General features: G+C 38.7%; 1 protein-coding gene across 6 annotated transcripts in view; it reads right to left on the reverse strand.

Moving 5' to 3' along the window:
- The window catches only part of Wake (wide awake), an 80025-nt gene that overhangs the window by 16262 nt on the left and 50963 nt on the right, over nucleotides 1-12800 (reverse strand). The window contains exon 1 of one of the 6 annotated variants that reach the window (XM_071712482.1): nucleotides 912-1968. The exons of the other annotated variants lie outside the window; for them this stretch is intronic. The gene's annotated coding sequence lies outside the window, so the exon portion shown is untranslated. Of the gene's footprint in view, nucleotides 1-911; nucleotides 1969-12800 lie in introns of those variants that run through there. 6 annotated transcript variants of the gene reach the window in all.

Consider the following 12800-nt stretch of genomic DNA (forward strand, 5'->3'; position numbering starts at 1 on the left):
GTTATGGACGGTTGTTTACCCCTTCAGAGCGTTGTCCTCGTTATCGGTCTCTGTCCTGATAGACGACAATCTACTTCCTGTAATGAGGAGTCACGGTTCTTTGACGCCACTTCCTTACATTGAAGAAGATATATACGCTATAACCGAGTTACCATTTTTGCGTTACAGGATTTTAAGTTTTAAATATTTTTTTTTTCGATTCTATTCTACAACTATGCAACTATCTATATGCGCGGTTTTTGCTTCTTTTTATTCGAAATATAATATAAATTTCTCTGCTTTTGTTAATGATATTTGGCTTTGTCAATTTTATTTATCCTTTACACACTTTCGTTTCTTTAAATGAAATAACTTTATAACGTACTATTTTTTTGTATTCTGTATTCGGCCAGAGAGCTAGACAACAAACGTTACCGTTTTTTAACGTTCAAATTCACAGTGATAAAAATTTGTTTTTTAACGTTTAAATTCACAGTGATAAAAACATAGAAAGTTGCAGGAAGCTTTTAGAGATAATATCACACACTCTAGAGGCACTTCTATTTGTTAAGAACACTTCTGTTTGTGAGAAAAGTCCGTGTAAATGTCATACAGAGGAGTCGTACAGACGCAATGTTGTAATCTAACGTCGCCATCGCGGGTAAAATCTTAAGCAACAATCGCCGCCGTGGAGCCCCTGAGATTCTCGCGAACAGTATCGGCAAACGTGTCGTTTATGGTTATGCAATGCTCTCACGCGGTTGCGAGGCTAGCCCTGCAAGGACGTACATGCGTCCATTCACCGTTTGCCGCTCGAATACCGTCACCGGCAAGCCGATCGGGATCAAAGCAAACGTCCCTCGCTAGGGCACTCATCGTCGTGCTTTCCGAGGAGAAAAGTTGCCACGCATATGCATCGGCACGCAGGCTACCTGACTATCACAGAACGAATTCCATGCGGCTGGACCCGTTTTTAAGCGTGACATCGAGAGTCACATCTCGTGATGAGGATAGCGTTGTCTCTCGGATGCCGTTTGCTCATTAGAGTCCTCGCGACTTTCGTCCAATCGTCCTGACGATACGTCGCTTCCGCACAAATATTCATAATTTGAATATTGTGTATAACATAGATGCACGATATGCCTTTTTAAACTTTTTTAAATTGCTACTAATCACTAAATTCTTGATCACTATGTATCCTCCGCTATCGATCCATCATTTGGAAATTCTTTCACTATTGATCTGCGATGTCGCTCGACATTTTTCCATCGTCATCACAGGCACGTTACTCCGGAGAACAAGAAGCCGCCGAATTTTTTTTCCAATCTGACACACGATCGAACTGTTAAACGTTCGATACGTGGCGAAGTGTCGCGCACAGGACCGAGATCGATTTTTAGCGATTTACCGACGGACTGGTCTACAGCTTCGAAAGGCGTCATGTGCGCGCGCACTTTTTCCAGCCGTTGCTGCTTTACTCCGGAATCTGCCGGCATGGAGGGGCTGATTTTCACAGCGTGGCGAAGTCGTCCCACGGGCCCCGACGTGCGGCACTTTTCCTTCGAAACGGTTTCTCTCGACGGTTGCCTTTCTTTTTCGCACGATCCGCGACCTTCACTCACAAAAATCGTCACGACATGTCACGAACTCGCGCAGCGTCGCTCGCGCGAGCTGCGAACACCAGCGATGCGGCATTACTGAAGGGGTACACATGCCAGAGCGACCCCCCGATCCGTTCCACGGCGAGCAAACAGCTGCCGCGCGTCTGGGCCCCCCTCCAGTAACGAATGGCCACGTTGCGTAGCTCCGGAGAGAGATTGCCCAGTCTTTCGGCACTGACGACCGGCCTCGCACGAGTCAACTTGTCTGCCTTGTCTGATTAAGCCAGACAGACGGATAGTTTATACCACGGAAACGGACAAAATGAATGGCTCCTCTCAATACGAAGAGCGAAACGTTTAATATTCTGAAAGTTGCTCATTTAATTTAATTATTAAGCTGTGTCTTAATTTAGTTATTAAACTCTTAAAATGATTGTTGGACAGCTATTACTGGGATAAAGCTGTTTACATTAATTAACTAACGTTAATAACTTTATTTCAGTTTAATAACGTTAAGCTGCTAAACTACATAATTAGTTGCATTATAATTAGTTGCATTTAATTAAAATGCAAATTAGTAATTTTCAAGTCTCTTTCGCTTAATTCCAACTGTCGCATTTGATTTAGAAGAAAATGAAAATAGATTGTGCGTCGCGGCATGTGATGAATAACATGGATTTTGGCAAAGCATGTGAGACCGCATGAGGTAACTTTTCCGTTCTAATTTTATTCGTATTACCTCAATGCTTGTTCAGGTTGACGTCAACGTTTAATTAGAGCGATGAAATTATGTCTAATATGCACTGAATTTTGCCTCGTTAAATTTCTTTGATACGATTTATTAATACGACATGTATTATATGACATTTCGACAAGCTTGTTACCAGACTTTAAAAACGCTTAAAAACGCATACATATAACGTTGCTTACATACGCAGCTAATAAATAAATTCGGTGGATATGCCACATTTCCATCGAGATTATGTAATAACTGTGTTTCGTTATACTAATTATGAATAATTATAGCAATTATCATTAAATAATACGTTCGCCTGCATTGGATAACGATCCGCCGTTATTTGGCGCGTGCTAAATATTGTACATTTACGCCGAAAATTTCGAGATTGTTACGGCAAATCGAGCACGCTGAATGCTAATCACGCTCAAACACGGGATCACACACATACGCGCGCGAACGCGTATCTCTTTTCCTGCCCGTTTGAATCTGTCTGCGTAATTAAACAGCCGGTTAGACAACGCCTCTGCGCCCGCCGTCAGTCGAGAATTTCTCGGCGCAATCTGAGATTAAACGATAAAATTATCAACGTGCCGTACCGAACGACAGAATTCCTTTGGCGTAATGTCAAAAATACGTCGCCCTTTTGTTACACATGAAAATGTCATTTAGCGCGCGCGACCCCATTAAATTTCATTCCGTGAGACCTCTCTTTACTTTTCCCTTCTTTCTTTTTTTACCATTAGGTCCAATGACGACGTGCTGCATTTATTAGCCATATACGGATAAGAGACCTGACCATTTGCATTTTCATGCGAAACTAGATCGGTCTGGCGCTCCACGTCCGCCAGTCTCTTAGCGAGGATAGCTGTAGCGCGTGAAAAGGCGATTTGACGGAAATCGCTGCGATTACCTCGGCGAAAGGTTGCGCTGTTTATCGCGTGGCGTAAAGGCACCGGAAATCCGACCTTCCGGAGCAGATCTCATTACGGTGCGTAGCTATTCAAGTGGCGGTTTAGACTACGAGCGTGCTTGAAGGCTTCTTTGAATCTTTGTTCCGTCTTTAACTCACCGGAAAAAAGCCACCTTTAAGCTAAAATAGTTGACACACTTTCTCCATATATATCGCGAAGCTGTGTTGATAGCGCTGAAATTTGCATTAATTTAACGCGAAGTTTGAACATAAATAATAACATTTAGAGCTTCTCGCTTAATGAACCTTAGTGAAGCATAATATTATGTTCCTAGAAGTAGATTTGGGCTTAATTTACAGTATAAAGTTACAGGTTACTGTATACCTCCAGTTTGTTAATGATAAGGCGGATCGTTGAAAAAGCGAGAAACGTCGAAAAGTTCATTAGAAACCGCGGGGCGAAACTTTCCCAGGAAGTTTGGCGATTGTTCTGCGAGAATTTAATTTCTATTCTGGGAGAATGCGATAACAATGCTTCGTGTTTTGTTCGCATGGAACGAGTCGTAACGACGCGAGCCACGAAACATTTTTATTTCATCTACCGTTTAGATGGGAGATGCATTCACGGAACTCTGATATCGCATATCTCGCGGATCCTCATTATGTTTCATAAAGAATGAGCGGATTTCTGTTCAGGCAGTCTCAGGATGTCTCGCAATATGCTCATCGGTCCGCAATATGCCCAATACGAATCCTCCGTGATTAATAATGTTTGTTTCGTAGTGACGCAGTAATGCACGGATACAGATAAGCAGTTTGCTGGAAATGTGGTAAACCGCGGGCGCTTCGAGAGACCTAATTCCTCTCGCCGCGTTATAGTTGTATCAGACATTATAACGTCCTTTTATGACGAGATCACCTTGATCTCGTCGTGTAGTTCGGTTTCGGTTTCTCAGCGCCTATACGCGTACTTTTATTACCGATAAAGAGTTTCGCCGCGCAAGAAATAAAAATTCGAGTAAAATTCGCAAGCGAGGGTGTATTAATGAAAAATTCATCGATCCGTAAAACATAACGGCGTGGTCGACAGCGCTGTTACGGACGTAGCCCGCATCGGTTAAACGCGCCGTTACGGTCCGGCAACCCGTTCGTTTTGTATATAGGAGAACTTTTGAGTGGCCAATTGAAAGTTCGAGGGGAAAAAGTTTAGACAGTAGATCATGGCCTTCCCGAAAAAAATTTCAGAACTTCATTATTCGTTAAATAGATATCTCTGAAATATTTTTTTTAATATCCTCTTTGCAGAGAAAAGAAGAAAAAGGCCGTTCGTTGCGAAAAATTCATAAATTAGTTTCAAATTGTCGTGAAGTTTTTTGAAAAGCGCTACGATAAAATGAGCTTAGCTATGGACGAGTACTTTAGCCTCGAGGATTTTGTCCTCATTTGTTAATTATGCGGCCGTCACTGCGTCACGAAAGGAAATAAGCGAGAACGAGAAAGCTGTAGCTTATCGTTTGTTCACCTATATTTCATTCGATTCGTGTAAGATTGACCATTTCTTACGATTAATCAATTTTTCTCTTGCCAAGATACATATTTTCTCGAAATATCTATAATGTAATTAGCTAAAATGAATTGAGCGCACCGTTTTCGTTAAAGCTAAATGTTTGGAAATCTTATTAACATAAATACAAATTACATAAATAAATTTGAAATTTGCGCTTTATTAAAACGTATAAATATATATGTATAGATATATTTTGGGCAAATATTTGATATTTTGTTGCTTCATGCACGATTATGTATGCATCTGCATACGATCGATTATTGTGTGCTGCGTGTGATTATATTAAAAAGGGAATGTAAATGATTAAATATTGATTTTGTATTTTACAACATTGTGAAATAATTTTCCATAATTTCCTGCTAATGATGTGTTTTCAAAAATTATTTAGTTGGAGTGTTCACTCAATTAAAGATTTACACCTCATGTATATGTATAGCATGTGTGAAAATCGAGGAGGCATGAAAGAATGAAGAAATTTATCATTAAGCCTATCACACAATACAAAGGTACCAGACAATAGGAACAGGGAATATAAGCCAACAGAAATAACCACATTTCAACTTACCAAAAACCGTGTATCAACGCAATGGAATATGAAATAGGCAATAGGAACAGAATTTCCTACACGTTGGATTTCTATTCTCTATTGTCTGTACCTGACCAATCACAGTTTTTCAGTTTTATTATAAGTTGAAATGGGATTATTTCTGTTGCCTGCCTTATTCCCTGTTCCTATTGCCTGTACCTTTTTATTGTGATAGGCTTTAGAAAGATAAATAGGATACCTAGGTGAGAGAGGCGCGCGTGCGCGTGTGTATGTGTGCAGATCAAACAAAAGTAGGCGTAGATTTGAGTTTAGATCAAAATTTATGATGTATTTTTGTGAATTATATAATTGTCTATTTTTGTGTTTTTTTTGTGTTATGACAAGCAAAAGCTCGTTTTAACTCCATAGGGGATCAATAAGTTATCTATTTATAACACGTATATCTTAATTATAGTGTGATTAACATCCATGATTTGTAGAAACACCATTGTCAGCTCGGAGAAACGCTTCCTGTGTACTTGCGTCTCTATAACGTCTCGAGAATCGTTCATCAAAGCGTATAATCGATCGGGTTGGAACGTATTGTCTGTCGTCAATGAGACGTAACTATATAGGTACACGTTGCACGTCTGTGCGATATTAGACGGAAAATATGACGGCGCGGTACACCACGTGAACGCAGCGTATGCGGTGATGCGGAACGGATGCGCTACCCCGCGGAATCCATTTCCAACTGACATTGAGATATATACGGCACTGTCAGGAAATTGGAAGTGCGCAAGGATGCGCACGTTTTGTTGGAGAGGGTGCATTAAAAAGTCATCATACATATGCGCGTCCGACGAGGTGAGAAGCAGCGAGAGGAATGCGCGAATTCGACGGGGCTGACTTTATCCACTGACAATTCGCACGGAGATGGAATGTTGCGTGGAATCGCGCGTGATTTTCAACAAATAGTTGAAGCGATAGATATTAAATGCGTAATACGCCGTGTCTCTGCCGTAGCAAGATAAAGTAATTCGATTAGCGCTGCAGTGAAATCCGTTTAAAGCGACGGCTGCACCAATTTCCTGAATTTGCATTGGCGATTATTTGGAGAATTGATGGAGCATGTTAATTACTTGACGTAACTGAAAACTACCGCAATAGGAGAGGCATTACAACGAACAGATTTCGAACGAATAATCGATATATTTCGTTTTATTCATTTGGAACATATTGCATTCACTTGAATATTTATAAATTGTGTCGAAAAGAAATCAACGAAACTCCGTTCTATTTACTATTCGCGAAATGCTCTGTAAAGCCAATTGGTCATTGATTGAGTGCGTCTGAAGAATCGAATAACATTTAAATAAATTAAAAAGAAGACTTGACGCATTGGGAAAGTCATGAATGACCTGAGACCGAGTAATTACAGAATTAATTAATTTCGCAGACAGATACTGACATTCTTTGTCACTTTAATGGACTTTGAAACACCGAGACACTCCACATTCGCAAGTTTCAGATTCTCCGGGGAGTTTTCAGGCCAGATATGTAAATTTCAGCAATCGTTCCCCACGGCTCTGGGAAGCAGGTCGTTATTTTTGCGCGTATGAAGAATGATTGTGCTATTTCTTCCCGAGACATGTCGATAGCTTCAGAAAATAAAATAAAGTAAAAAGCACTATATATCAATGGGCTCGCGTTACACATTTCCAAGCGTTTAAAGAAAATGTTTAAAGAAAATACCGGTGTATACCTACCCTGAAATTATGTAACACACTGAATTCTATTCGCCAAACGGTCACAGAAATTCTAGCGTAGAAAAGTATACTTTCACATTCGTTTGGTAAAGAGAAACGATTTTGACGTGCGTTGTAAGTTTGAGAACGGTTTGCAGAGCAAACTTCTTCGAAAACAGCGCGTACGACAGCTGTACCCATTTACGACTGTTTTCGACCCAGTTGCAAAATTTTTAACAAGAAGCACAGTTCTCGTTCTGGAGAACTGGCGCATCGTTCAATGCAGAAGATAATCCGCGTGCAACAGCAGTGGGGAGTGGGGGTGCAATTAACATCGTAACTGCGATACTACGAGGTTCATAATCATAAACTGCATTCTCAGCGAGAATATTACGCGCACACGCGCAGGCAAGTACATATACTGCGTTCTATGAGAAAAAAGTTCTCACTTCACTTGCTAACAGCATGTAATATCGCAGTTACAATATCCGTAATCTGCAGCTATATCATTACTTAGCATATATAATAATGAGTAGCAAAATGCGCGCGCAAATGTGAATTATGAGAAAATTCAATAATGTTAATCGTTAAAATTCCAATCGTTACGGGAATATTAAAAAAACCATATGCGATTATTTTAACGCCACGTACCAGCAGAAAAGGATATCTAATAATTTTTAGTGGAACGTGGGAGTCAGTTCTGTATATTGTGTATTTAAATTACTCGTGTTTTTGCGTCGTATCGTGCAGAAATTTCGATATTTTATTTGCGCTCGTGGCGCTTTACGATATAGTATTTCGATACAGACGGTAATAATTAGACGCGTACTGCTAGTTGCTTTTAAATCATTTTTAAAACGAAAATGTAAGTTATAAGAAATATAAAGACCGCCGTCGTAAAAAAAGCTATCGTGTTAATTATTCGAAATAATACTTTGCGTCTGTTTGATATAGTGGTTTTACAAGTTTAATCAGTTCTGTTATAATATATACTTTCCAATTTTCTAAAAATTTATGTTTCCAGAAGTTTTTACGGAGAGATGTGTTTCATAAAAGTTTCTACTCTGTGACATTCGGTCTCAGATCAACTGATATGGAAAATGTATTATACATACATCAAACATTTGAAAAATATTTGATGTAAAAAGTACTTCAAATATTCGTGAATATAATCCACGTCACATGTTTGCATAACATATTTCACCGACAATTCTGGTTACATGCTGTGCTTAATACTAACAAGCTATGCTAATACTAAGAATAATAATAAAAGAATAAACTTTTTCGAAGGTAATAATTAGATTTAAAAGTTCAATTTTATCAGAACACAGTATAGGCTACATATTGAGGCCTTTTTTAGACGAAATATAATTCGCGTCCAATTTCAGAATAAAATTCCATGTACAATTTTATGTAGCATACATTTTGATACATGAGTGTATTTCAATATTTCATGTGCGTATTCTGATTCGTCCAAATACTTTCCGTATTACTGGACACACATAAAGTTATAAATATATTTCTATTCTGAATTTTGGTACGAATTATAGATAGTTTAAAATTGTCTGTAGTGTATAATCCTATAATCTTTATTTCATTCTAATCAAATTGCATTACTCTTATACGAATGGAATCAATTTCGTACTCGATCGAAATAATAAAAGCGTTCCTAATCTGAAAAATCAGTTCGTGTGTCACTGATATATTTTTTCAACCAAAATATTATCTGGAAAAATTTATACGACAAATTGGAACAATCCCTTTAACGGAAAAAGATCTCTGGAGTAGAATGCGTTCTATGAAAGTGGACGATGCTCGCTCCCGGGGGGATATACAGGAATCGCTAGGAAGGTAAGGAGCGGCGGAGGAAGATTTCTCGAGAGAAGAAGATGAGAGGATAATGCATTTTCTCCCTCGCGAAGTTCGTCGCCAATGCTTCTTACGCCGCCATCGTTATGTCTGCATTATACAGTCGTTGCCGCTGACTGCACCAATGGTTTTTCGCTGTAAAATACGCTGGCGTTTCATTTGGAATTCCATGGAAAACGACCGTGCCGTGAATCTCCTCTTCAAACTTCTGTCGAATTCACTCGCACAATGACGAATGCAATCTTTATATATTTGCAGATAAATTACGTGATAGATCATCTTTCGCGGAGTTTTAAAATTAGTCTGATGTCTGATGCATTTTCGCATCTTAATCAGTTTAGCGATGCAGCAACAATTCGCAAATTTTGTCATTTTAATATAATGCCGGGCGCTGCTTTAATATCGCGATTTAATATCGAATTAATGGACGGCATCAAATGTGTCGAGATTACTCGAAAATGATAAATCTGCTCGCGAAATGGCCCGCGAATATTCATTACGCGCGATTGTTAACAAGCGGGCATGACAATTTTATTATTATTATCAGGTGTGAATCGTATCGATCTGCTGAATTTCAAAGTTTTGCCTTCCGCGCGCGTGCATTTGGTTATTGCCGTTCACATGAACATTAATGACGCTATGTAGAAGTGTATAAAGTATTTCATCGTTAATATATAAATTACAACGTGTTCACTTCGCGTTTTGCTGGAGTGTTTATATGCATTGAATTAAACCATGACCTATCGAAATACATATTATCGTCTACGTTATCAATATTTTCAAGAAATAAAAATTGTTGCTTGAATTAAATTAACTTGTGCATGCGCGACAGCTGAATTCTTACAAAGTTTTAATTACACAAAGAATGCCAATAAAATTACGCGTTTATCAATACATTCCATAGATAAATTATTACATCAAAGTTTATCAAAAAGAGTATAACATTTGGTTCAGAGGGTAAATATTCTAATAAGAATTATAATAAAATTTTTATTATCCTGAAATATACTGACATTATGATGAACGTTTACAATACGTTTACAATATTTTTATTCAAAAATATGTAAGTTTTTTATTTTACAAAAGAATTATCATAATTTTTAAAATGTTTCAATATATAATTTAAATCAAACAATCAAATTCCACGCTAAAATAAGAATGACATTTGACGAAATGCAGCTGCTTTTATATGTAAGATAAGTTGCGCAACTTATTATATTTCTGGGAAAAATTGCAATATCAATGTAGTAATTCTCTCGACGAGACAAAAAATTAATTAATTATACCACTGTCACATATATTATAAGGTTTTATATATAACTTTAATTAAATTCAAAATACCTACATAACTTTTTGCAACGTGCGTTATGTATGTGTGAGTTTTGCTACGTTTACTAATGCAACGATAAAAGTGTAATTAACTGTCAATTTCCATAGTAATAAACCTTGTTATAATGCTGCTGCACTCTAGCGTTTACGACAAAATATTGTAAAAGGGTATCTGTCTTTATATGCAATTTATAAGACTATATATTCCCCCCGTGCATAGTCATCAAATTTGCTATTGTTCTAACCCGGTATACGACGCATTTACCACGTAGAGATTGCCGCAGTTTCGCGTGTCGCTCAGAGCTGCATCGCGTGTATATCGACTGTTGTTCTGTCCTGTGTAAAAGGTCTGATATGTGTCGCGCGCACGTGTCGGGGCATAGACATTAGATCCTATACTGAATCCAGCGCTGCCGGCTTGATCTGTCAGCTACAACGAGTGACGCATCGCAAAATTGAGAAAATAAATGTGGAGGCGTGACCGTCGTTCGCGATTATCGAGTTTTAAATTATTGTCAGGAATTTTATCGGGACATCCCTGATCGATCGCATTATCGTCATCAAGACAGCTGAAAATTTTACCTAAACGCGTTAAATCTGTGCGTATTTGTTGTAATTTATCGGACGACACAGCGTGTGTTGTTTATAAAACGCAGGCTATTGAAACTCTGTAAGATACTTCGAACTCGTGTAAAAATCCATCGTATATAGAGATGCGCGGAACGGCACGTGGTTTAACGCATCACTTGATACTCGTGCTTTATAATTTAATAACGCTTTGCGTTATCAGTTGTACGTTGCAATTTGTCACCGTACTTCGCGATACATTTTTGCGACCGCTGACATTTCACGAATGCACGTTTCGCTCTATCCGGTGGTAATTTTCAAACGTTAAGCCGAGATGGATTTATCCAGTTTTAAAATCTGGCATAATGATATAGCAAACAAAAGCAAATCTGCTTGATGTGTTCGCAATGGGTTTCGCGTATTAAAGCGCGTCATTTGTGCAATGCAAAAAAGATGCCTGGCAAATGTATCATGTTAATTTATATGCGTCGCTTGTTATTACATTTTAAAAGATATTAATATTAATGCAGCGTTACTTAAAAGAAAATGTCAACGCATATTCCCTGTTGTAAAATACGGTTGTTAATTAATTCCCGTTAGTGTGTTATTAATGAGCGCGTCGAGTCCTTTCACGAATGCCTTTCGACAGGATGCGCTTTGAAAATTTTTCGAGTTTGAACACTAATTTCAATGAAAATCTGCTAAATAGATAGTCTCGGTCGATTGGAGGGTTGATGTCGCTTCGCGCCTGATTGAGACAAATTGATAATTGGATTTAGCACGACTAATTGCATCGGAAACAAATAAGCACCGTAACACCGCGAAAAAGGGAACTAGTTATTTTTTTACCTACGTGCAACATCCTATTTGTCTTCATATATTTTCTCCTGGGTACAACGCGTTTAAATTTCAATCACGGAAACATCACCGCAGGTTTCCCAACATCTATCCTAAGCTCTTTTTTTATTTAATATCGATTTCACACTTGTCAATTTAGCCGCCCCGCAGATATTTTTTTTATATAAGATGGATCGATAACGCCGACATGTGTGTACGTACATGTACGTGCGTGATGTGATACTGATACCGCTGAAGACACGTTTGATGAAATAAAAATCAGAATATTTTACGATTAAATAAAATAAATGTTAGCTCGAAAATTGCGTGGATCGGCATTTTCCATTTCGTTTACCTGGTAAAACTTCACTCAAAATCCAATTCGTGGGTCCGGTCGCTCGTTTTTACATCCCCCGGTGAAAGAGAGAAAGGAACGCCCATTCGGCGATAACAGTTTGAAACTGGAGCAGTTCATGGACCATTGCGCGCATCGGCGAGCTAAATTATTTAACTTCTCTCCTGTTAATGAATAAACTATGGAACCCACAAACGTTCTTTTATCGTTAATCCGTTTCGCGCTATTGTCGACGCCGGATTCACGATAACAATAGACGGAAATTATAGCGTTGATGCGATTTTAACACACTGACCACTGAAAGTTCGTCGACAATGCCGGTCAAATTGCTCGTTATATCGCGCAAACTATCGTAATTATATGGTTTTATACATGAAAATCACGTTGCACAGGTAATAAAAATCACACTTTGAATCATTACGATCACATAAAGGTTATTACGATGCTCCGCATCTCTATGTACGTGTTTTCATACCGAATCAAACTGATGCGCCGTCCGATCGCGACTTTATCACGTTCGATTGAAAGTGACTTCGCCTTTAACGAAGCGGAATGTAATTTCGTTATCGATTTGCAGTGCACAGCGATGCAATTTCACGTTGCGCTGCGCCGGAGACACTGGAAAGCGTCATGGAAAGCCACAAAAATGAGGTGGAGCTTTTCCATCAGCTAGGGAATCTCGTCAAAGGAAAATGTATCGACATCGATTAACCACGCGAGGTGATATTTCCCACGTCGGACTTGTCAAATTAACGTCGCATTGCGGTTTTGCA

This window comes from Temnothorax nylanderi, unplaced genomic scaffold (genome assembly GCF_030848795.1).
Source record: "Temnothorax nylanderi isolate EJ_2023f unplaced genomic scaffold, tnyl_v1.0 TNYL_tig0110_pilon, whole genome shotgun sequence".
NCBI classification, from domain to species: domain Eukaryota; kingdom Metazoa; phylum Arthropoda; class Insecta; order Hymenoptera; family Formicidae; genus Temnothorax; species Temnothorax nylanderi.